The following is a 22320-nucleotide window of genomic DNA, read 5'->3' as shown; positions in this document are numbered from 1 at the left end:
ACAGTTGCATCCTGGCACATGGTTGGCACTCATAACTATTTGATCGGTTAAGGATTATGTACAAAATACACAATATTGTGAAACATCCTGATGGGGCGAGCTTGTACGCTGGTTCACCAAAGCCTAGAGTGGTGGACCTAGGATGCTACCCTGAGGCTTCAAAATTAAAAATTATGGCAAAATAAAATGCTTCTTTATAAATTTAAACCTGCAATTATTAAGAGGGAACACGACCTAAAATTAGAAATAACTTTTTAGAAAGATTAAGGAATAATTCTAAAATGAGTGAAATTCAGATAAAAGCTTAGGAAAAATAGCTTTGAAAGACCTCTCTAACCTCAAGTTCAAATCCAAGCAAAATAACTCATTATTCTCAGAGACAGCAGAATGGATAAGGAAGACTAGTGAGAGCAAGTCAGATGTTTCTGCCCTGAAATTATTCTATGCACTAAACAAGATTATATACTTGGCGGATTTTCTTCAGTCACAGATATGAAATTACTTCTTAATAATCAGATACTGTAGTATTTAAAACATTTTAATAATATAAGTCAATGTTTTCAAACAATGTTAAATTACTACTGTCAAGTCATTATAAGAAATTTAAAATGCTGGGTTATACACTCAATTCAGTCTTCACTTTCTTGCTCATGTTTCTAAGTCATAAAAGAAAGGAGTCTTCCTATTTTCTTCAACGCTCATCTTAAACACTTCAATTTAGGGGCTTCTGGGTATCTCGGTTGGTTGAGCATCCAACTCTTGATTTTGGCTCAGGTCATGATCTCAGGGTCATGAGATTGAGACCCACATCAGGCTCTGGACTGAGCATGGAGTCTGCTTGTCCCTCTCCCTCCCTTCTCCCTCTCATCTCCAAAAAAATAAAATCTTTAAAATAAAATTTGAAACTTCAATTTAAAATGAACTATATAAAACAGAGGAAAGCCCTCGCATCTCCCTTATTTCTAACTACCTTACCAAGATATAATAATTCACTACACAAGCCACTTTTTACAAGCCACTCTTTTGAAGTGTACAATGGTTTTTTAAGTATACCCAGAGTTGTGCCTCCATCAATATCATCAGCTTTAGAACATTCTCATCACCCTAGAGAGAACCCTGCTCCCATTAGTCACATATCACTCCCCATGCCCCTTGCCCCTAAGCAACCACAAATCTGCTTTCTATGTCTATAAATATACCCATTCTGGACATTCTATATAAGGGATCATATACAATTCACCTTTAATCAGCACAGGTTTGAACTGCATGGGTACTCTCACACACAGATTTTTTTTTTATAGTAGAGTACTCTAAGTGTATTCTCTCTTAGGACCCCCTTAATAACATTTTCTCCAGCTCACTTTATTGTAGGAATACAGTATGGGGCACTTGGGTGGCTCAGTGGTTGAGCATCTGCCTTTGGCTCAGGGCGTGAACCTGGGGTCCTGGGATTGAGTCCCGCATCAGGCTCCCTGCAGGGAGCCTGCTTCTCCCTCTGCCTATGTCTCTGCCTCTCTCTGTGCCTCTCATGAATAAACAAATAAAATCTTAAAAAAGAATACAGTATATAACACAGACCACACACAAAATATGTGCTAATCAACTGTTTATGTTATCAGTAAGGCTTCCAAGTCAACAGGAGGCTATCAGAAGTTCAGTTTTTGCAGAGTCAAAACTTACATATGTATTTTCAACTGTGTGGGGGGTGGATGCTCCTAACCTGCATGTCCTTCAAGGCTCAACTGTAATATGCAGTCTTTGTTCAAGGGTCAACTGTAATAGGTCTAAAAAGTCCTGCTTTTTTTTTTTTTTTTAGAGTTACACCAGAAACTGCTATTATTCAAAGGTGGATCAAGCACAAATCTGAGAAATCCAAGGGTCCATGTAACAGAGGTCAGGTCCATGAGGCTCGCTTTAAAATGTCATAAGTGAACCTCTCTGTTGAATAGTTCCAATTGATCCCTGAAATGCACAGAAGCTGGAACAGCGTGATGTTGGAGAGCACAGATGTTAGAGTCAACTCCATTCAAATCCCGACTCTGCAACTCACTATTTGACCTTGAGCGGGTGATTCAACCTTCCCACTATTCAGGCCTTTGGCTGCTACTATCTCTGCGTTTTTGTAGCACAGATGGGCGAAATGAAAGAACTAATACATAGGACGGGCTCAGAACAGGGTTCCGGTATATACATTAGCAAATTATTCACATATTTTTTCAATTATGAAAGGAGACTTATTACATGCTGACATCGTAACAAATTATTCTCCAAATTAGTCCTGACCCTTTAAATACTAGCTAGAAAGTTAACGAACACAGGGATAGTGCATGGCCGGTGGTGACCTAGTTACAAAGCTTCTCTTTAAAAAGTACATGAAAATACCCTTTTGGTTATATTTTGCCCAGGATCCCTAAAGATCAAGTTTTCATCCTTTTTATTTAAAAAACACTGACTTTGGGCTACCCTGGCTTTAAAGCGAAATTGAAACTTAATTTTTATATCTATTTATATCTAGCTACACCACACACACACACACACACACACACACACGCACACGCACATTACAGGAATCTAACCAAAGGTAGACATCTCGCATTTTTTGATCCTGGAAAAAAAAAAACTTTCGCCATTCTTTCAGCTCAATCCTCTTTCTATGACAGAGAAGGTGACCAGAAGAGCCTAGAGGGCATAGGCAAAGGCCGTGGTGCGAGTCAGTGGCAGGGTCAGCTCTAGCCTTGGCCTCTGGACTAACACTGCAGTGTCCTTTCCATCTAGGGAAAAGTGCTTCCAAGTGGTCTCTATTTTGAAGAAACTAGGTTGGATGTGACTGGTGCCATTCCCAGCACAAAACGAGTTTTAGACTAAGAAGCAGTTAAGAAAACTCAACTCATCTAGGCAAACAATTACTGGGGGCCCCAAACTCTTTCAAATAAAGCTACATAAAGGTGGCATTTTTCAATAAATCAAATCTGGAAGTCACAACATGGCCTTAATTGGATCTCTCTTTACAGTCAACACAACTAGACTTAAAGGTCTCATGGTCCCTCTCTTTGTCCCTCCTATGCTGTCCCCCTGGCCTCTCTTCCTCATCTCCATCTGTCTCCCACCCCCTTCCTTCTCTGCCTCTCTGTGCCCATCTCTTCTCCCTAGCACTTACCATATTTCAGATAATCTGTTGTTACTGTCTGCCTCCCCCCACCAGAATACAAGCCCCCAGCAGATGGGGATTCCGGTCTGATGTACTTACTGCTGCAGTTACAGCATCTGTGACAGTGCCTGGCATCCAGTAGGTACTTAGTAAGTGCTGGTTAAATGAATAAATGAACTGGGCAATAAGGAGCTGGCAAAAGAACAGAACCATTGTTTGCTTGATATTTCATTTAAGCCAGGAATTCATGCAAGCTTAAGAAAATGATAGAACAAATCCTTGGCTAATCAAGATGCTCAAGGCGGGGTGGCTCTGGGCAGCAGAAGGGCAGTGTTAACTTCTGCTGCTTCGAAGCAATTAGCTCCACAGAGAACTGGAGCACTGCTGGCCTCCACTGCAGACTCTTCCCATGAAAGAGACCTTCCAAATTCAGGTGCAGAAACCTCTTCCACCAGGCCCTGCTTCCAGACTAAGAAACTGTTCCCCTCCCTGTTGCATACAAAAACCCCAATTCCACAAAACACCTACAGCAGACAGCACTAAAAATGCTTTCTAAGAACTGTGGGCCATTCTTATTAGGTAAATCTAAAGACGGCAGAATTAGAAAAGTTTTCACCTCTACCTCATAGGGCCTTTGCAAGCAAAATCTAAACTCCAAGGGAAGCCCTAGTCCCTATGGTCACCTGACTGGAGACCACTGGCCCTCAATTAGCAGCTGACACGGACTTCCCATGTACAGTGACAAAAGCTATGCAGGCTTTCAGTCTGGGTTTTACTCACTGTGCTTTCTTATGCTATGTTGACGTGTAAATGAAGTTTAAAGATAGTCTTTCTCTGGAGGCTCCCGTGAAAGCTGCGGAAAGCTACCCAGTCTGAAAACCCACTTCTAAAGACTGCCAGGGAGCAAGAAGTTGTGCGTAAGAAGCCTCTGAGTCCAGAATATTACACATCTTCCTGAAGGAGCGCTCTTTACTTGGAAGTCTGTTTTGAAAACAAAAATGCCAAATACTTAGGACAGGGCTGCTCAGTATCACTAGATCCTATGCTCCCTTTGGCATTAAAGCAAATTCCTGTAAAGATTTACCCCTCTCCTAGCCTGAAATGAAAATCATAGATATTATCAACCTAAACACGATTTCAAGAAATAATCAATACAGTGCCTAAGGGCCAGTATAAAGGAGAAACAAAATGACAGTAATTTATAATAAAATAAAGCATCTTTCTTTAAAATTTTTCTTTTTTTATTTTTTTAAAGATGCATTTACTCGAGATGGAGAGAGAGCGCACGCTTGTGGGCACACATGTGCACCTAGCAGGTGGAAGGGCAGAGAGAGGGAGACAAGCAGATGTGGGGCTCGATCCCAGGACCCTGAGATCATGACCTGAGCAGAAACCAAGAGCTAGATGCTCAACCAACTGAGATGCCCAGGCACCCCTAAAAATTTTTTTTTATTTTTAATATGTATTTTTCAATACATTACACTAAAAATAAAAGCAACCCCCCATTACCAATTTGACCTCTAGGGGGAGTGTCACCCCCAATGAGAAGCACTCAAGAGTTCCCTTAGGTACCTGGAGCGCCTTTACACACAGGATTTACTAAGTTAACTCATTCTGATTTTTGCATTAAAGTTGCTTTGACTACAGACCACCTAGGAGGCAAGAAAATGAAAACAATGCCTTGAGAAACCACTCTGCACAAGAGAGAAATGTTCATCTCAGCCATTCTGAGACCAGGTACACCATCAATTCAAGTTCCATATGTGCTCAATCCACATGAAAACAAATGATGGTCTATAAAACTAGGAATTTGGGGACACCTGGGTGGCTCAGCGGTTGAGCGTCTGCCTTTGGCTCAGGGCATGATCCTGGTCCCAGGATCGAGTCCCGCACCGGGCTCCCTGCAGGGAGCCCCGCTTCTCCCTCTGCTATGTCTCTGTATCTCTATCTCTCATGAATAAATAAATAAAATCTTTTAAAAAAACCCTAGGAGTTTATTTCATTTTTATACATCTGCCTTTGCACAGGGGTTGGCAAACTTTTTTCTATAAAGGGACAGGTAGTAAATATTTTAGGCTTTGTGGGCCATACAGTTACAGCTACTATGTGTTGTAGCATTAAAACAGCAAAAGGCATTAGAAATGACAAATACCCACCATTTGCTTCAACGTGGATGGAACTGGAGGGTATTATGCTGAGTGAAATAAGTCAATCGGAGAAGAACAAACATTATATGTTCTCATTCATTTGGGGAATATAAATAATAGTGAAAGGGAATAGAAGGGAAGGGAGAAGAAATGGGTAAGAAATATCAGAAAGGGAGACAGAACATGAAGACTCCTAACTCTGGGAAACGAACTAGGGGTGGTGGAAGGGGAGGAGGGTGGGGGGTGGGGGTGAATGGGTGACGGGCACTGAGGGGGGCACTTGACGGGATGAGCACTGGGTGTTATTCTGTATGTCGGCAAATGAACACCAATAAAAAATAAATTTATTATTAAAAAAAACAGCAAAAGGCAGAGTCACCTCACTGGCTAAGTCAGTAGAGCATGCGACTCTTGATCTTGGGGACAGGAGTTCAAGCCCCAAGTTGCGCACTGAGCTTCCTAAATGAATAAAAAAAAACATAAAGGCAATACGGAAATGAAAGGGTATGCCTATATTCCAGTAAGATTTTATTTACAAAGACAGGCTGTCACTCTCTGCCTTAAACTGTTAAATATAAACTAATAAAAATATTAAAATAAATGATTTCCAAATGAACTTTCTTTGCCCAAAGTAAATAACAATTGTGTCCTCTTAAACTAAAATGTAAGTTATTGGCCACCCCACCCATTCATAGCTTATACCTTATAAACGCATACTATGACCAGCTGCAAAACTGTATGATATGGTTGAAAAAAAGAAAGGGATTCCGTATTTAGAACAGTCTGTGCTTCAAATCCCAATGTTGTCGCTTGCTTAATAATAATAATAATGCACCACTGGACAAACTATAGTTCCTGATCTGTGAAATGGGCATGATACTTCCACAGCAGATGGCAACACAGAGGCACTCAAATACCAAGCCCCCTCCTCCTACAAGAGATGCTTTGATGAGCTCGAAGTCATTCCTCAAACTGGTGCTAATACACTTGGCTGGATCGTCCATAAAATACACGGTGTCTAACACTGGGTAACCATTCTGTGTACACACTTTCTAAGATGATCCATCTGATCTTGGCATGGCTCTGAATAGCCTTAAAGCAGTTTATCTTTAAAGCATGCTGACTTCTATTTAAAAAAAAAATAGAAAAACAGAACACTAGAATCCTAGCCCAAAGAAACTTTCCACAGGATCCCTAACATGGGGACCTCACCTCATTACCTTCTATTTTGGCTCAACAATCTAGAAATATGCTAGAGGTTTTTCAGAGTAAATCTGTGTTTATCCCACAACAGTACCCGCCCGTCAAGGCAAGTGGCTTATTGTCTAAATAGACACATGTCACACATATGCCTCACAGCTCCTCAATTTGTCTCAGCCACATCAAATCTCAGGACTAAAGGGGCCTCATTTTGATGATTCTTCTTTGGAAATTATAAGATGTTAAGCAGCATTTCATTTACAAACTCGAACTTCGGGTCACTTTGATATTTACTATCCATTTTTTTTAAAGATTTTATTTGTCTGACACAGAGAGAGAGAAAGAGCAGAGAGAGCTCCAGCAGGAAGAGGGGAAGAGGCGGAGGGGAAAAGACAAGCAGACCCCAGACTGAGCCTGAGATGGGGCTCCATCTCATGACCCTGAGATTGTGACCTGAGCTGAAATCACGAGTCTGATGCTTAACCCACTGAGCCACCCAGGTGCCCCTACTTTTCATTGTAAAGATCATGATACATTTGCTTCCACTTCTTTAAATGCTGCAAAGACCTTTGGCTAAAAGCAATACAATTCAGATCCAGTGTAGAATGCTTTTTGAATCATTTTTTTTTCTCCAGTGGTTAGTGATGGATTTGAATTGATCCACTCACCATATTCCTTGGTCCCCTTATGAAAAATGGCACATCGTCAAGACAGCTGATTGGCTTCAGCAGCATGAGCTGTGGCCATGGATCAAGATAACTTTCAAAATGCTTCCTGAATTGAAATCAGTATGCTATATAAACTCTTAGAAAACTCAAGTGCCATCCTTGACTTTCTTAATGTAAAAGGGCTACTTAGTAATATTACAGATATTTAAACAAATCATTAAATCCACCCACGGATTTTGTAACAGCCAAATACCTGGCAGTAAACAAAGTTTTAAAATAGGAACAAGATCAAGTTCCCCATCCACCTGCCAATTTCAAAACTCATGAACCCAGCTCCATGATAAAACTGCATCTCCGCGAACTATTTTTCCCTGTGAGAAACTATTGCAAAAAGTCTATTTTAGGCTGGAAGTGAAAAGCACCTTCTTAAGCAAAAAGGTAAGAGTGGTTGTTGAAGGTGAGAGTAGAGACGTGGAAACAGTCACAACTGCAGAAGTAATGAAGGTGCAGTTCAGAAGATCTCCCGACTTCCCAAGGACCTTCTCAGACTGGCGATCCTGACAAAGAGTCCTCCAACTGGAGTCAGTGGTGATAGGGGAGGATAAGAACTAAGGGGCAGGTGTGCAATTTCTAGAAGAACAGGGACAGGATTCAAGGCCAGAGATGACACCCTTCCACTCAGACCAATTCCCCAGGGCACTTTACTGGAGGAGCAGCAGGAGCTTTGTGAGCACCAGGGTCCATCTTTACCTGCTTGGACACAGGAAGCTTTACCTGAGCTCCCCCGGCACGCATGCACACACACACCTTGCTTCTCCGCCCATTGCACAGATTTCTAATATTTCACTCCTCATGCTGTACTGTACGTATCCACTGATGCTTTGTGTGGTTCGATCTGCGCTTCCTAAGGGCGAGGGCTGTTTCACCGTGTGGCACCAGCATGCAGCAGCCTAGGCAACTCAGTCTACGGATAAATGGAGACAGCATCACCCTCACAAACTTTCCTGACTTTGGAGAGGCTAGTCTTTGGCTGTTGAAGGTACCCCAACCTCTCTTCCTCCCTGGGGCTGATTTTTGCATATCTGTGTCATTTTTAATTAATGTATATATCCCTAAATAATGTCATTTTTGTGTGATCTTGACCTTTTACACATAAATGCAATGTTTCCACAGTCTTCTGCCCTCTGCTCTGCTCACACGGCAGGGTTGGGGGAGCCGTATAAGTAGACGTGCGGAGCTGTACTTTTTCACCACTGCATAGAAGTCCGTTGTTCCACCCTGTGTCTTCTGAACTGGTTCCAGGTTTCACTATTCTGTTCTGCTCTAACAATCTTTTAAATGTCTCCCACTTTGCGCACAGTTGAGAACTTTGGATAATGATCATGGCTTCCATTTACTGACCCTCCACTATGTGCCAGGCATTGTTCTAAGCACAGATGGACTCATTCGACCCACCCCTCTCCCCAACAACCTTATAAGACAACTACTATTACGATCTTCATAGGAAAACACACAACCCCAGAGAACAGGAAGGTTAAAGAACATGTCTGCTAAGAACTGTCAAAGTTACAGTTCAAACCCAGTCAGCCTGACCCTCTTGCGCACTAACATATTTGTGGCTCTGGTTCTCTAGTAGATGATCAAATGAAAGAGGAGGAATGCTTACACAGTTGAATGCAAAAGGTCTTCTTGGAATTCCATCTCTATGTTATAAAATTGGCTGGTCACAAACAGAACTCCAGTCTCCATTTTACAGACGAGTAAACAAATAGTGCCTCTTCTCCCCACATCCATGTTTGGGAGGCACTGAACCAGTACATTCCTTCTGGTTTGGCCACTGCAATGTTGCTTAGTACCATGGAAGAGTCTTTTCAAAGCATATCCAAAAGACAGAAAAACTTCATTATTGTGGACAAAAATAAAGACCCCATGAGGTCCAACTGTGATGTAAGGAGGCTTTTGTCAAAATGCCTATCAGAGCACACGTACCTGGAATGCTTCTTCAAAGCAGTCCCTTTTGGTGGTGTGCACTTATTCTAGTAACAATGCCACTATTCAAAGTATTTTTTTAAAGATTTTATTTATTTATTTGGGAGGGGGGAGAGAAAGAGAGAGAGAGAACGAACAGCATGAGTTGGGGGAGAGGGAGAAGCAGGCTCCCCGCTGAGCAGGGAGTTGGATGCAGGGCTTCATCCCAGGGCCCCAGGATCATGAGCTGAGCCAAAGGCAGACGCTTCACCAACTGAGCTGCCCAGGTACTCCATCACTATTCAAATTATTCTTTAAGTTCTTCTTTTGAAACTGCCTTTAGAGTGTAGAGCTACATAAGACCTCATCTCATGAATTTTTACCATATCTCAGTTTTTCAATGAAAAACAATGCTTCCCACAGCACGGGTGCCCACTCTATTTAACAGATGGGCCTCAAAATTATTTCGGCCTAAAGCCAAATGCCCAGTCCTCACTCAAAGATTTGATACCGCTGAGGATTTTTTTTAAAGGTGCCTGAAGGCAACTCCAAAGAGTTCCAAAAATGGGCTGGATAGTTTTGGGGTTTCCTGCCCCTTCTCTACACTGGCCAGAAGGAAAAAGCAGCCAGTGAGGTTTTTGAATGTTGCCAACTGTTGCAAATGCTGGGCCTGATACATCTTTATTAGTCCCAATTTACAAGAGCAGGTTGACCTTGAAGGTTAGCAGGGATCAGCAGGACTAGCTAGCCTGCCTAACGGGTAATTTGCCCTAACGGTTAAGACGAGTGTCTAAAGGGATCTCCAAAGGCTAGCTTCATTAGAACCCTTGGGGATTCAGAAAGAGAAAGACATGCAGTGACCCAGAGTAGAGGACTAAGTCGTAAGTACAGTGGCAAGCCACACAAGCTATACAAAAAGGTAAAGGACCGAACACATGAACACACACTTATAAAAACCTGCCACTAAGTGTGGAAATGAGGCAAGGGTGACTGCTTTTTTAAGATTTTATCTATTTATTTGACAGAGACAGCACAAGCAGGGGGAGCAGCAGCAGGAGAAGCAGGCTCCCTGCTGAGCAAGAAGCCCAACACAGGACTCTGTCCCAGGACCCCACGACCTGAGCCGAAAGCAGCCACTTAACCCACTGAGCCACCCAGGTGCCCCAAGGATGGCTGCTCTTAATGCTTGCATTCCATAGCTCTTAAAGATACTAGCAAGCTTCATAAGGGAAGAAATAAAAGTCATGGGACGCCTGGTGGCTCAGTGGTTGAATGTCTGCCTTTGGCTCAGGTCGTGATCCCAGGGTCCTGAGAGCGAGTCCTGCATTAGGCTCCCTGCATGAAGCCTGCTTCTCCCTCTGCCTATGTCTCTGCCCTTCTCTGTGTGTCTCTCATGAAGAAATAAAATCTTTTTTAAAAAAAGAAAGTCAAAACATATTGAAATAAGTAAAACTGTATTCGTAAACAACATGATCATGTATCAAAAAAAAAAAAATCCTAAGAACACTGTAGAACTACCAGAACTGGTAAGTAAACTTAGTAAGATTGCAGGATATGCAGATCAACATAAAAATTAATGACATTTGTATTGCTAGCAACGAACAAATGGACATTAAAGTGTAAAAAAAAACTCATGTGTGTAATATTAAAAAAATGAAATCTTTAGGGATACATTTAACAAAATGTGTACAAGAACCATGCATGGAAAAGTATAAAACACTGAGAGAAATTTAAAAAGACCTAGACACACACTCAAGGATCAGAAGACTCAGTGTTGTTATAATGTCAATACTGATCTAGAGATTTGATACCATCCCTATCAAATCTCTATGGGCTGTGTTGCAGAAACTGACAAACCAATTCCAATTCCGAAATTTATATGGAAAGCCAAAGGACCAAAAATAGCTGAAACGACCTTGAGGGGGGGGGGTTTGGAGTACCTACACTATCCAATTTCTAGACTACTAAAAATGCCTCAGTAATCAAGACAGTGGGATTCTGGCAGGACTAGTTAGCCTGCCCAACAGGCAGTCTGCCATAATGGTTAGAGAAGCATCCAAAGGAATTGCCAAAGATTGGTTTCAGAATCAGACACATTTTTTTGGAGGTCCTAGCAATAGTCCATTGATTTCTAACAAAGATACCAAGGTGATTCACTGGGGAAAAGGATAGTCTTTTCCACCAATGATGCTGGAACAATTTGATATCCATATGGAAAAATAAGTGAATATTGACCCTTACTTCACACAATACACAAAATCAAGTCGAAATGAAGCATAGAAGTATTCGTTTTCAGGGCACCTGGGCAGCTCAATCAGTTCAGCATCCGACTCTCGATTTTGGCTCAGGTCGCAATCTCAGAATCATGAGATCAAGCCCCATGTCAGATTCCGCACTCAGCGTGGAGTCTACTTGAGATTCTCGCCCTCTGCCCCTCCCCTTCCCCTGCTTGCATGCACTTGATCTTTTTCTAATACATAAATAAATCTTTTAAAAAGTATTCATTTTATATTGCAGCATCACAAACTTAGTAGCTGTAAACAACACATATGAATTATCAGTTTCCGTGGGTCATTGGTCAGGAGTTGGCACAGTTTAGCTGCATCCTCTCCTCAAGATCTCACAAGGCTGGAAACTCAAGGAAAGGGGGATTATACAGGGTATGAGTGGTGGGGGGGGGCAGGGCACAAGAGATCTAAACGTTAAGTGTGAAAACTACCGAAGTTCTAGGACACAAGGGAAAATCTTTGTGAACTTAGGTTAGGTAAAGGTTTCTTAGAGCACAAAAAGTATAAACCTTAAGAGAAAAAAAATGACAAACCTGACTTCATCAAAATTAAAAACCTTGCTCTTTCAAAGGCCCAATTAAGAAAATGAAAGGGTAAGCTGTAGTTCGGGAGAAAGTACTTGCAAATCATAGATCTCACAAAGGTCTTATAATCAAAATATGTAACGTACTCTTATAATAATAAGACAGGCAATCCAATAGGAAACAGGCAAAAGATTTGAGCAGACGCTTCACCAAAGATGATAAACAAATGGTCAGTAAGCCCATGAAGACATACTCACCTTCATTAGTCATTAGGAACATGCAAATTAAAACCATAGCGAGCTACCACTACACACCCACTAGAATGGCTACAATTTAACCAGAGAGACAATAACAAGAGTTGATGAGGGCATGGGCTGAAGCAGAACTCTCATACTTCATTTTGCCAGTGAGAATGTAGGTTGGCACAAGGACTTTGGAAAATAGTTTGATGGCTTCTTGTAAAACTAAACATACACTAAGCATAACGCCCAGCAACGCCGCACCTAAGTATTTACACAAGTGAAAAAACAAGTCCACACAAAGACCCTTAAGCAAATGCTCATAGCAGCTTTATTCACAACGGCCAAAAACTCAGTCAACTCAAATGTTCATCAACTAGTGAATAAATAAATCACTGTGGAACACTGCTCAACAACAGAAAGTCACCAACTGTGGATCCGTGAGACAATATGGATGAATCTGGAAAGCATTACGCTAAGCGAAAGAAGCCAACCACAAAACACTACATAAACCTACCCTCAACACATCTCAAAGAGGTAGTAGTATTCAGACCACAGTCTCTAACCATAATGCAGTGAAGTTAGAAATCAGTTCTAAAAATACATAGAAAATGTGTCTGCAAATTTAAAAATATGCTTCTAAACCCAAGGGTGAATGAAAGAATCACAAGAGAAATGAGACTATACTAGAACTAAATAATAATAATAATTCTATGCGTTGAAACATCCAAACCACAAAATAAATCCAAAGAGAGGAGAAAATGAGCAGTGATTTCCAGGATATATTTTAAGTGGGGGGAAAAAAAAAACACAAGAGGCTGAATAGTGTATGTAGTATGCTTTTTTGGTGTAAAGGGGGAAATGCAAATGCACGTGCACACGTGTGCACACTTGCTCAAATTTGCAAAAGAAGAAACAGAACAGTGCTCGCTTTGGCAGCATATATACTAAAATTGGAATGATACAGAGAAGATTAGCATGGCCCCTTAGCATGGATGACACTCAAATTTGTGAAGCATTCATACAAAAAAGAAGAAGAAACAGAAGTAGAAACTAAAACCTACTAATACTGATTACCTGGGATGGGAGGGGAAGGGGCTAGAAATAGAATGCCTAGCAAGAGACAGGGATGGAACTAAGGCTTTTTGGAATATACCCTGATGTAAATCTGAGTTTAAAATCATATAAAGTCTTTATTCATTAAAATTAATCAAAAAGAAGTAGAGAATATAATTATATTCATTCATTTCCACATACTGACACACATCATATGGCATAACCACAACTGACAAACCTCTGGTAAGGCTAAGAAAAAAAAAAAAGAAGGCAGAAACAATATTAAGATTTAAGAATGAAAAGACAGGGGTACCTGGATGGCAGAGTCAGTTAAGCATTCGACTCGTGGTTTTGGCTCAGGTCCCTTGGGGTCATGGGATTGAGCCCCGAGTCTGGCTCAATACAGAGTCTGCTTGGAAATTTCTCTCCCTTTCCCTCTGCCCCTCCCACTCATATTCTCTCTCTCAAATAAATAAATCTTAAAAAAGAATGAAAAGACAGATATTAACCACAGAAATGGCAGATATTAGCTGGTAGTTTAAAATATTCTCACACCAGATATACCAGGCCCATGTGGCTCTAGGGGCAAGCTGTACCAAACATTCAAGAAACGGGTAATTCTAATCTCACAGGAACTTCCAGAGACCACAAAAAGGCAATGCTCTGAACTCACTTTACAAGGCTAGCAAACCGATGCTAGGCAAAGACCGTACAGGAAAGCCAAATCTTACCCTCAGGTACAGATGTAAAAATTCTGAAGAAAATATTACCAATCAAATCCAGCAGTAAGAAACCGGCTGGTTTCACACCAGCAGGCAAACCTGGTTAATGCTACAACGTTGTATTAGAAAATCCCTTAAAATACCCCATCATCTTAACAGGTTCCAAGGCGGGGGGGGGGGGAACACAACCAAAAACCAAAAAAACAGAGCTCTGTAAAGGCAGAAAAGGGGTCTGATAACATTCAACATCCACTTAGAAAAAAAAAAACAAAAACAAAAACAAAACCATCCACTTAGGCCAAAATGAATGTGCACTAGAAGTGTGCCTACCTGAAACCTGAAGCAAACCTAATACTTTATGGTGGAATGTGGAACACGCGATGCCTTCTCAGGTGCAGCTTCTGGGCCCCACCCCAAAGCCCCGAAGTCAGAAAGTCCAGGCTTGCCACCAGGGAGCTTGGCATTTAGGAAACGCCCTCAGGGGATTCTGAGGAGGCTGGCCACCCCAAAGTCCAAGTGCCAGCGACAGAGCCCCGGAGGTGCGGCATCACCCGGAGGGGAGCCTGTCGCCGCCGCCACTGCAGCCCGATCGCCCGCCTGGCAACCCACCGAGTCAGAATGTGCGTCTGGACCCGAAGTGCGGGTGATTCTCAGCGGACTCAGGTGGGAGAAGCGGCCCTACAGCGGCTGCTCTCCAGCTGGGCCCCACCCCGAGCGCTGCAAGGAATGCACCTGTTTGCTCTCCCCCGAGATTAAGAGTTTGCAGATGAACGTCTGTGGGTGGGGCCTGGGCAGCAGGTCAGTAAAACTCCCAGGTGATTCTAGGGAGCAGCCAGCGTGGCGAACCACTGGTCTGCAGTATGCCAGCACGCGGAAACTTCTCTCTGGGGACTCCGCATCCTCTTGGGTGAGCCAGAGAAGAAGGGCGCGAGCCTCAAGTTCTTGGAAGATCCCCGCCCACCCCACAAGGAAGAAAGCCTGCATGTGGCACACAGACGGGTGGCGAATTCTTCACAACACTAACCGAACCGGAACGGAGAAAAGAAGGGTCTGCAAAACGAAGTAGGGACGTTGTGAGGATTCAAATGGGATGACCGTAATCGCAATGGGCAAAGGGCTGGCCACAGCTTACACAGGATCACTAATGCAAGTTATTACTGAGGCCACCGCGGCTCTAACTGCTCTTCAGGCAAGGACAGCAAATCTGATGACATCATCAGCAGATCAAGGCCAGAACGTAACTTTCAAAGCTGCGCTGTCCAACAACCGGAGCCACTAGTCCGTGCAACTCCTGAACACTTGAAATATGGCTAGTCCAAATTGAGGGGCGCTGTAAATGTAACGTACGTGCCAGAGGTTGCCAACTTCCTACCAAAAAAGGGGAGGGGAGACACCTCTCTGATAATTACACTGATTACACATCGAAATGAGAACCTTTTGGATATACTAGGTTAAATATATTATCAAAATTGACCTCATCTGTTTCTTTTCTAATGCGGCTACTAGGAGCATGCATTACACATGTGGCTCAAGTTATCTTTCTAATGGACCGCAAGGTCTCCAAGGGTCACGGGGAAGCCAGGATGGGAACTACTACTTCAACCAGCCTTCTCAAACTTCACATACAGATCACCTAGGGATGTCATTAAAATGCAGATTCTAGTTGGGTAGATCTGAGGGGCCCTCAGATTCTGCATTTCTCCTAAGCTCCCAGGAGCTGAGGAAAAGCAGAGGCATCAAGACAATTATCAACAAGGAAAAACTGTTTTGTGGCAATGTGAGTGATGGGAACCTCTGGAGAAGTGACCGTGTCCTGTCAGAGTTGATAACAGCAAAGAAAGGAAATGGCCAGCAGGGTTGCACTCAGCCTCAACTTTAAAAACGCAGTTGTTATGCCTCACAGTGAGAACTCCAAAGAAGTGAGGGCCAGCGCCAATTGCCCTGCATCTAGGGACTCCCTTCCTCTCTGATTGGGAACCATCAATGTGGGCAAGGAACACTTCAGGACAAGAAAGTTCAAAAAGGAACGTCAACTGAGGTTTCTCAAACCCTGCCTGCCACATAACTGATGTCAATGGCAGTGTCCTCCTACCGTCTCCGTGAAACCAAGTGCAGATCGTCCTTCTCACTGTGACCAATACTACTGACAAGTCATGGTTGGGGGTCACTGCCATGCAGGTACATGACTTCTTTCAGCAAAATGGCTCAGGCCGATTCCAGGACTGCTGGAGTGACAGCACAGTCCCTGTTCTCCTGAGTCCCCCCCCACCAAGTGATCTCAGGCCCATAAAGAAACTTAATGGTCAGACGAGGGTATTTCAAGCACCATCATCTGATGCCATGAATCCCCTTTATGACCACCTCGGCCCAAGAGCTCCCATGAAGGGAAAAGCATGGCAACATGACATAGCAGCCCTGTTCCATTTTAAGAGGCTCTGGGAAACAATGCTTCCTCCTCACGGAAAGCCCAAGGGCATGATATCAATATGTAACAATCATCACAAGCTAAAGAAAGGACATCACTGTGCTGCCAAGGTCTGCAGGCAAGAGAATAAGAACAGAATGAGTTACACACAAGTTACTTTTATTTTTACTTTCAATCATTACCCTTCTACTTCCCTTACTCCTTCCCATCCCCAAACACACCAACAAGGAAAGCAAAAAATGAACCTATTGTATAAAAAAGGTTCATGACAGTAGTCCAAAAACCCAGAGGTTGGAAATGCAATGTGTGAGACCCCTCCCATCACTGGACCCAAAGAACTTTCCCCCTCGTTTGCTAATTGTCCACGACAAGGAAGGCCTGGCATGAGATGAGCTCCGTTTCATCTGGCAGTCAGGGGATATGGTCTCTGTACAGACAATCGAATTCGTGGAAATGAACACATCCAAACACCTCTGAGCAATCCCCTCCTTGTCCAGTTCAAGTCAAGGAGCATTTACTAAATAGCTGCTGTGTGTTAAGGGCCATGTTGGGTTTTGCCTGCCCAGGAAAAGAAAAAAACCATATCCAACCTCAGCTCCCTTCTGCACAAGCTTAGATGAAAACAAGTAATACTGGTATCAAGACAAAGAGTTGAGGAGCAGCAACACTGGATGACCAGGACTTAAGTCCGGGGCATTGCAAAGAGCTACTTATGGAGCCATTTCAAGATACTGAGAAATGACTTCAAATAACAAGAAAAGAGCACTCTGCCCCAGTACTACAGGAACACGAAAGGCAGCACAGACCTGGAGTGCAATCAAGGCTCTGTATTTCTTTCCATCCTCACCCCCTGAGTGAGAACATCCAGTCCAGTATGGATGATGAAGCTTGGCAGGGCCTCCAGCTGCACTGAGGAGCTAATGTGAGGTGTTGATTTGAAAAAGGAAAGATCTTAATTCTGAAACACTTCAGGAAAAGGCAGGCAATATTCCCTGGTGCAGAGATTGTCTTGCTATTGCCCTGTGATTGTTGGTTATATGATACTACCATTTTAGGAATCAATAAAATGGAAGCTCATGACAGGTACTGATGACTTCAGGTCCATCCGAGAGAGGCAATAAAACACTCGTGTATTCAATGCTGACAGAAGAGGGAAAGCAAGGCAGAGGCCCACCCTACAGCTATGGGGTAGGTGGGCCAAGAACAGGAAGGACCCTGCTCTCCCATCCAGTTTTCCAAATAGCGGCAGCTTCTATGATACATGAATGCGGTCCTAATCATGCTGCACAGCCCACAACGGGTACTGGTGTACATGCGATCCTCTGGAAAGCTCTGAGAACTCGGTGGGGCTCACCACTCTGTCTTACAAATGGAAGAGGCAGCAGCAGTGAGGTAGGAGGACTTATCCCATGTCACAGAGTGAAGGAATAGAAGTGGGACTTGGGTCCGGCTCCCGGAATCCAAACTCAGGATGCTTTCGGCCACCTCACACAGAGGGCTCCTTTATTCTTCCTTGTTCCTCAGATAAAAACAAAGACAGTGCTAGTGGATGATACCAATGTTCTCACGAGGTGCCTGCTGCATTCTTAAAAGGATGAGGTCGTCCAGGTGCTCAGGTGGACTGTAAACATTTAACATGAAAAGCTGTCCTCCGACTGCAGGACAAAACTAGATCTCATCTACTAACTCCAACCCGGCCTTCTGGTCCTCCTGCCTTCAAAGTGGAGGAATGGGAAAAAGGCCTCTCTTGATCTAGTCATGTTTGGACAATAAACAAAACATGGCCTCAAGTAATTTCTGAGTCCAAACAGTAAAGGGAGCTCAACACTGCAGGAACTGTGGACACTGCTGCCAATGTCACCTGAGACTAAAAGCCCGAGTCAACCATGAAATGTAGAGAAATGGATAGAAAAAAAAATAATGCTTACTGGATGTCCAAAAGTATATTAGGACGTGTCTAGAAGTATTTCTTTTTCTTTAAAAACACACAAGGTTTGGGGGGTGGGGGGGGCGCCTGACTGGTTCAGTCGGTTAAGCGTCCAACTCTTAATTTTGGCTCAGGTCGTGAGCTCAGGATCGTGGGATGGAGACCCAGGAGTCAGGCTTCGTGCTCAGCAGGGAGTCTGCTCCAGGTTTCTCTCTCCTTCTCCCTCTGCCCTCCCACTCATATCCTATCTCTCTCAGATAATAAATCTTTAAAAGCAAACGGTGGGAGGCACCTGGGTGGCTCAGTGGTTGAGCGTCTGCCTTCGGCTCAGGTCATGATCCTGGGGTCCTGGGATCGAGTCCTACATCGGGCTCCTTGCAGGGAGGCTGCTTCTCTCTCTGCCTAGGTCTCTGCCTCTCTCTTTGTGTCTTTTATGAATAAATAAAATCTTAAAAAAAAACAACAAATAAAGCAAAGAAGGGAGTTCCACGTAGTTCTAGTCAGTAACAGTTAACTTTTCTGGAGTACCTACTATGTGCAAGACACAATCCTAACCACCTGACATAGATTATCGCCCAGTCTAGCCAACAATCCCCTGAGGTAGGCACTATTAATATATTTCTTTTCATTTTACAGATAAGGACACTGAGGCACAGGGGTAAGTAACTCACCCAAAGTCACACAGGTAATATTAGAGTCAGGATTCAAATCCAGAGGCAATACCTTACAGGCAAATGGCAACCCCCTGTCCCTCCCCCATCTGCCAAAAAAGAATAATGAACTGAGAAACTAGAAAATAAGGAAAGCAGAACTTCAAAGAGGTCAGAAGCAGGGAAGGGAAATTACTAAAGAATAATGAAAGCAACCTCTTATTCTTCTATAAAATAGGAAAAACTTTAGAAATAACAAGAAACTCTGGCCTTTGAAATCCTTTGGCCAGTTCAAAATGCTGCCTCCTAAGCCTTGAAGAGGCTCTGCTTTTCTCTTGATTTTGGAGCCCTCAAAAACAGCAAGAACCACATGTTCTTTCAGTGGTTTTTAAAGTAACTACATTTTGTTAATCCTTCTTTCATTTTGGAACAAAGAATATTTGAGTATTTTTTTTTAGAACTTTCGTCACTTTTCAGAACCTGTAAACACAAAAACATTTGCTTTGAGGCCATTGAACGTACAGCATATGAGAGAACTGAAAAGGTACTACAGATGAACTTGTATAGGAAGTTATCACGCATGCCATTTTACTACTGCTTTAGTTTTTAAGACGTCCAAGGCTTCCTGACGCTACAGCTAACATCAAAATGAACTCATTTCTTTACAAACCACACAACCCAAAGATTCAGATGGTAGGTTCTCAGGACTAACCAGAGTGCAGGAAAAGAAATCCACTTGTAAGGTAGCCTGAGGCAGGCAGGCACTGGCATGGAATCAACAGGGAACACTGACCTCAGCAGAGCCTTCTGTAGCTAAATCTAGTTAAGGGAACCACTGAGACAGGGGGCGATTGGAAGACCACCTCCCTACTTGTTTGAAAGCACTTATTTGCATTAAGAGAAAAAAATGCAAGTAAATATGAGGCTGGGAAGAATTTACGATCTAAGAGGCAATTGCTGGAGAAATGATGACTCCATAGAATCTCTTTGATTTAGACAGATTTGCTTTTGGATTTCATTATTTGCTTTAATGGAGCAGCAGCTGACACTCTAAAACCTAACAATTCAATATAATTCCCAAGTCACTCTCAAACATGCCAGCCTGTTTTATTGACATCATAGAGTTTCAGAGCTCTATTTTTCTGCATAGTGCTCATCTCCAATAGAAAATATATCACTGCTTTTTTTTCCTTGATCTGCTTCCCCACACATAGGTTCTGTAAGGCAGGGACTTCGTCAATGGTGCTGTGGGCTGTCTTCTCAGGGCTCGGGATTAAGTGGGCACACTACGGGCATTCTGGGTTTAATGGGTAAATGAGGCCACTGACAACTTAATAAATATAAGTTAGAACTTTAAGGTAAGGGGACCAAATGTTTAATAGCGTTCAATAACTAGAATCTAAAAGCCCCAATCAATCTCCTGTACTTTCACTGGTCTGAATCTACTCCATGGTATGGAATCTCTCAAGGATAGATTTGGTTTTGTGAAACAGCCAAAAGTCATCAAGTCAAATCTGGTGAGTAATAAGTGATCATGCCCAAGATATATGTTGATGAAAGCAAAACGTGTCTATAAATTAAGATGCGTAATTGTCTTCTTTGGCTGGTAAACTGGTTTTGAAGGAAATTCAAAATGGTTCAAACTACAACAAAATCACTGGCTTAGTCTCAAGACTCTAAGGGTGGATACTTAACAAGGAACAAAACTAAGCTGTCATTAGAAAAAAAAAAAACCACCCGGGGTTAGATGCCTAGATACTTCCCAGAGACCTGACTTACGGTATTAGCTTCACCATTCGGTTGTCCCAAATCCCGGGTCACATTATTAAAATACTATCAACGTTACACTCTCTGGGCCTCAGTTTCCCCATCCTGGAAATGGACTACTTATGAACTTCAACGTCCCAGTCAATCCTAATATGCCATGATTCCTTTCTCGGGCAGGTCTGTTAGGTCTACTTAAAAACCAGTCACAATCCACTCCACTTCGTACTCAGTATGCGTCTATAAGGCCCATAATATAATCTTTGCAGCAGATTCATTTCATATTTGCTTAGGCAAAAACTAAAATTAGTTTTCACTTCCTGAGCGCAGCAGAAGACAGTGAAGGGAGGCAACCCGGCAAAGGGCGCTTGCTCGCGCCTGTGCATACTTCCGACTGCGTATCAGGGAACTAACCGTTCCCTCTCTGATCTCTCAACTGTTGCAAAAGCAGATAAACCTCCCGTGCGTGACACAGAAACTGTTCGGAGCGCCCACCGAGGCTTCCCGGCCAGCGCCGGGCTGTGGCCGCTCCGCAGGACCCACGGGGGATGCGGCGGGCACCCACCCCGGGCGGAGGGCCAAGGCGAGGACCAGCCGCGGCGCGTCGCCGGGGAGGCAGGACGGCCGCCCAGCCCGCTCGCCGCCCCAGGCGGGGAAGCAAAGTCCGGGAAGCGGCCGCGACGCCCCCAGGGTTCCCCCCGCGGCCCCGATTCCCCGTCCGGACCTTCGCCCGCCGCCGGCCCGGGACCTTGGGCGGGGAGAACAGGAGGCAGCCGGAGGCACCTGCCCGCGGCTCCCCGGCCTCCGTCAGCCCCGGCCGGCAGGGACAGCGAGGCGCTCGGGCGAGCCCCCCCCCCACACCCGCGGGTGCTACGAGAACCCGCGGGACCCGTCGGCCCGGGGAGTCCCAACTTCCTCCTCCCGCCCCCCCCCCCAACACAGGTCCCCGTAGCGCCCGGCTCAGAGCCAGGCCGGCCCGAGCGCACCCACCTCGGGGTCCGGGCGCCACCGCCGTTGCCAGGCTGCTCGCCTCCCGGGCCCCGCTCCGCCCCCTCCAGGGCCCGCCCCCTGCGGCCGCCCCGCCTCTGGCCACCGCCCGCCGCCCTCCTCCGCGCGCCGGTTGGCGGGGGAGCATCACGTGACATGGGCGAGGCGGGCAGAAGGCGCCGGGAAAGCCTCGGCCACGGCCCCGAGGGGCGGGGCTCTTCCCCCGGGGGGCTGCTGGGAAGCCCCCTTTGAAAGGTCCGGCGCCTGGAGGCATCTGGTAGTTGTAGTTCCAGATACGCTACCAGTGGGCAGGGCCCAGATGCTAGGAGCCGCCCCAGTAAGGGAAGTTGGCCTGGGAGCCAGCCGAACGGAGGCCGCTGGGAAGCGTAGTCCCAGGACTGCTCTGCGTCTCATTGTTTGGCTCCAATAAAGGGGAAATCCAGAGGGAGAACCCCTCTGTATAAAACTTTAGCCGATGTCAATAAACGGAGCTGTCATTGGGCGCGTACAGGGTGGGCTGCGTGACGCAGAGATGCTACAAGGGCCGGGGGGACAAATGTCACTGACCCTGGCACAGAATCTGCAATTCACAAGCCGAATGAACAGC

The 22320-nt window shown here is 44.4% G+C and overlaps 1 protein-coding gene and 1 non-coding gene across 3 annotated transcripts in view; one reads left to right on the top strand and one right to left on the bottom strand.

Moving 5' to 3' along the window:
* MTM1 (myotubularin 1) overlaps positions 1–21759 on the bottom strand; it is a 96062-nt gene extending 74303 nt beyond the window's left edge. For both annotated transcript variants that reach the window (XM_055338582.1, XM_055338583.1), the window contains exon 1: positions 21717–21759. The gene's annotated coding sequence lies outside the window, so the exon portion shown is untranslated. The remainder of the gene's footprint in view (positions 1–21716) is intronic.
* On the top strand, positions 13106–13212 carry LOC129518920 (U6 spliceosomal RNA). Its single transcript, XR_008666257.1, has one exon. It is a non-coding gene; the product is annotated as a U6 spliceosomal RNA (small nuclear RNA).
* Positions 21760–22320: the final 561 nt, after the last annotated feature.

Source organism: Nyctereutes procyonoides, unplaced genomic scaffold, assembly GCF_905146905.1.
Source record: "Nyctereutes procyonoides isolate TBG_1078 unplaced genomic scaffold, NYPRO_anot_genome, whole genome shotgun sequence".
NCBI lineage: Eukaryota > Metazoa > Chordata > Mammalia > Carnivora > Canidae > Nyctereutes > Nyctereutes procyonoides.
Note: the sequence above shows the minus strand (reverse complement) of the source record. Positions and strands in the feature narration are given on the sequence as shown.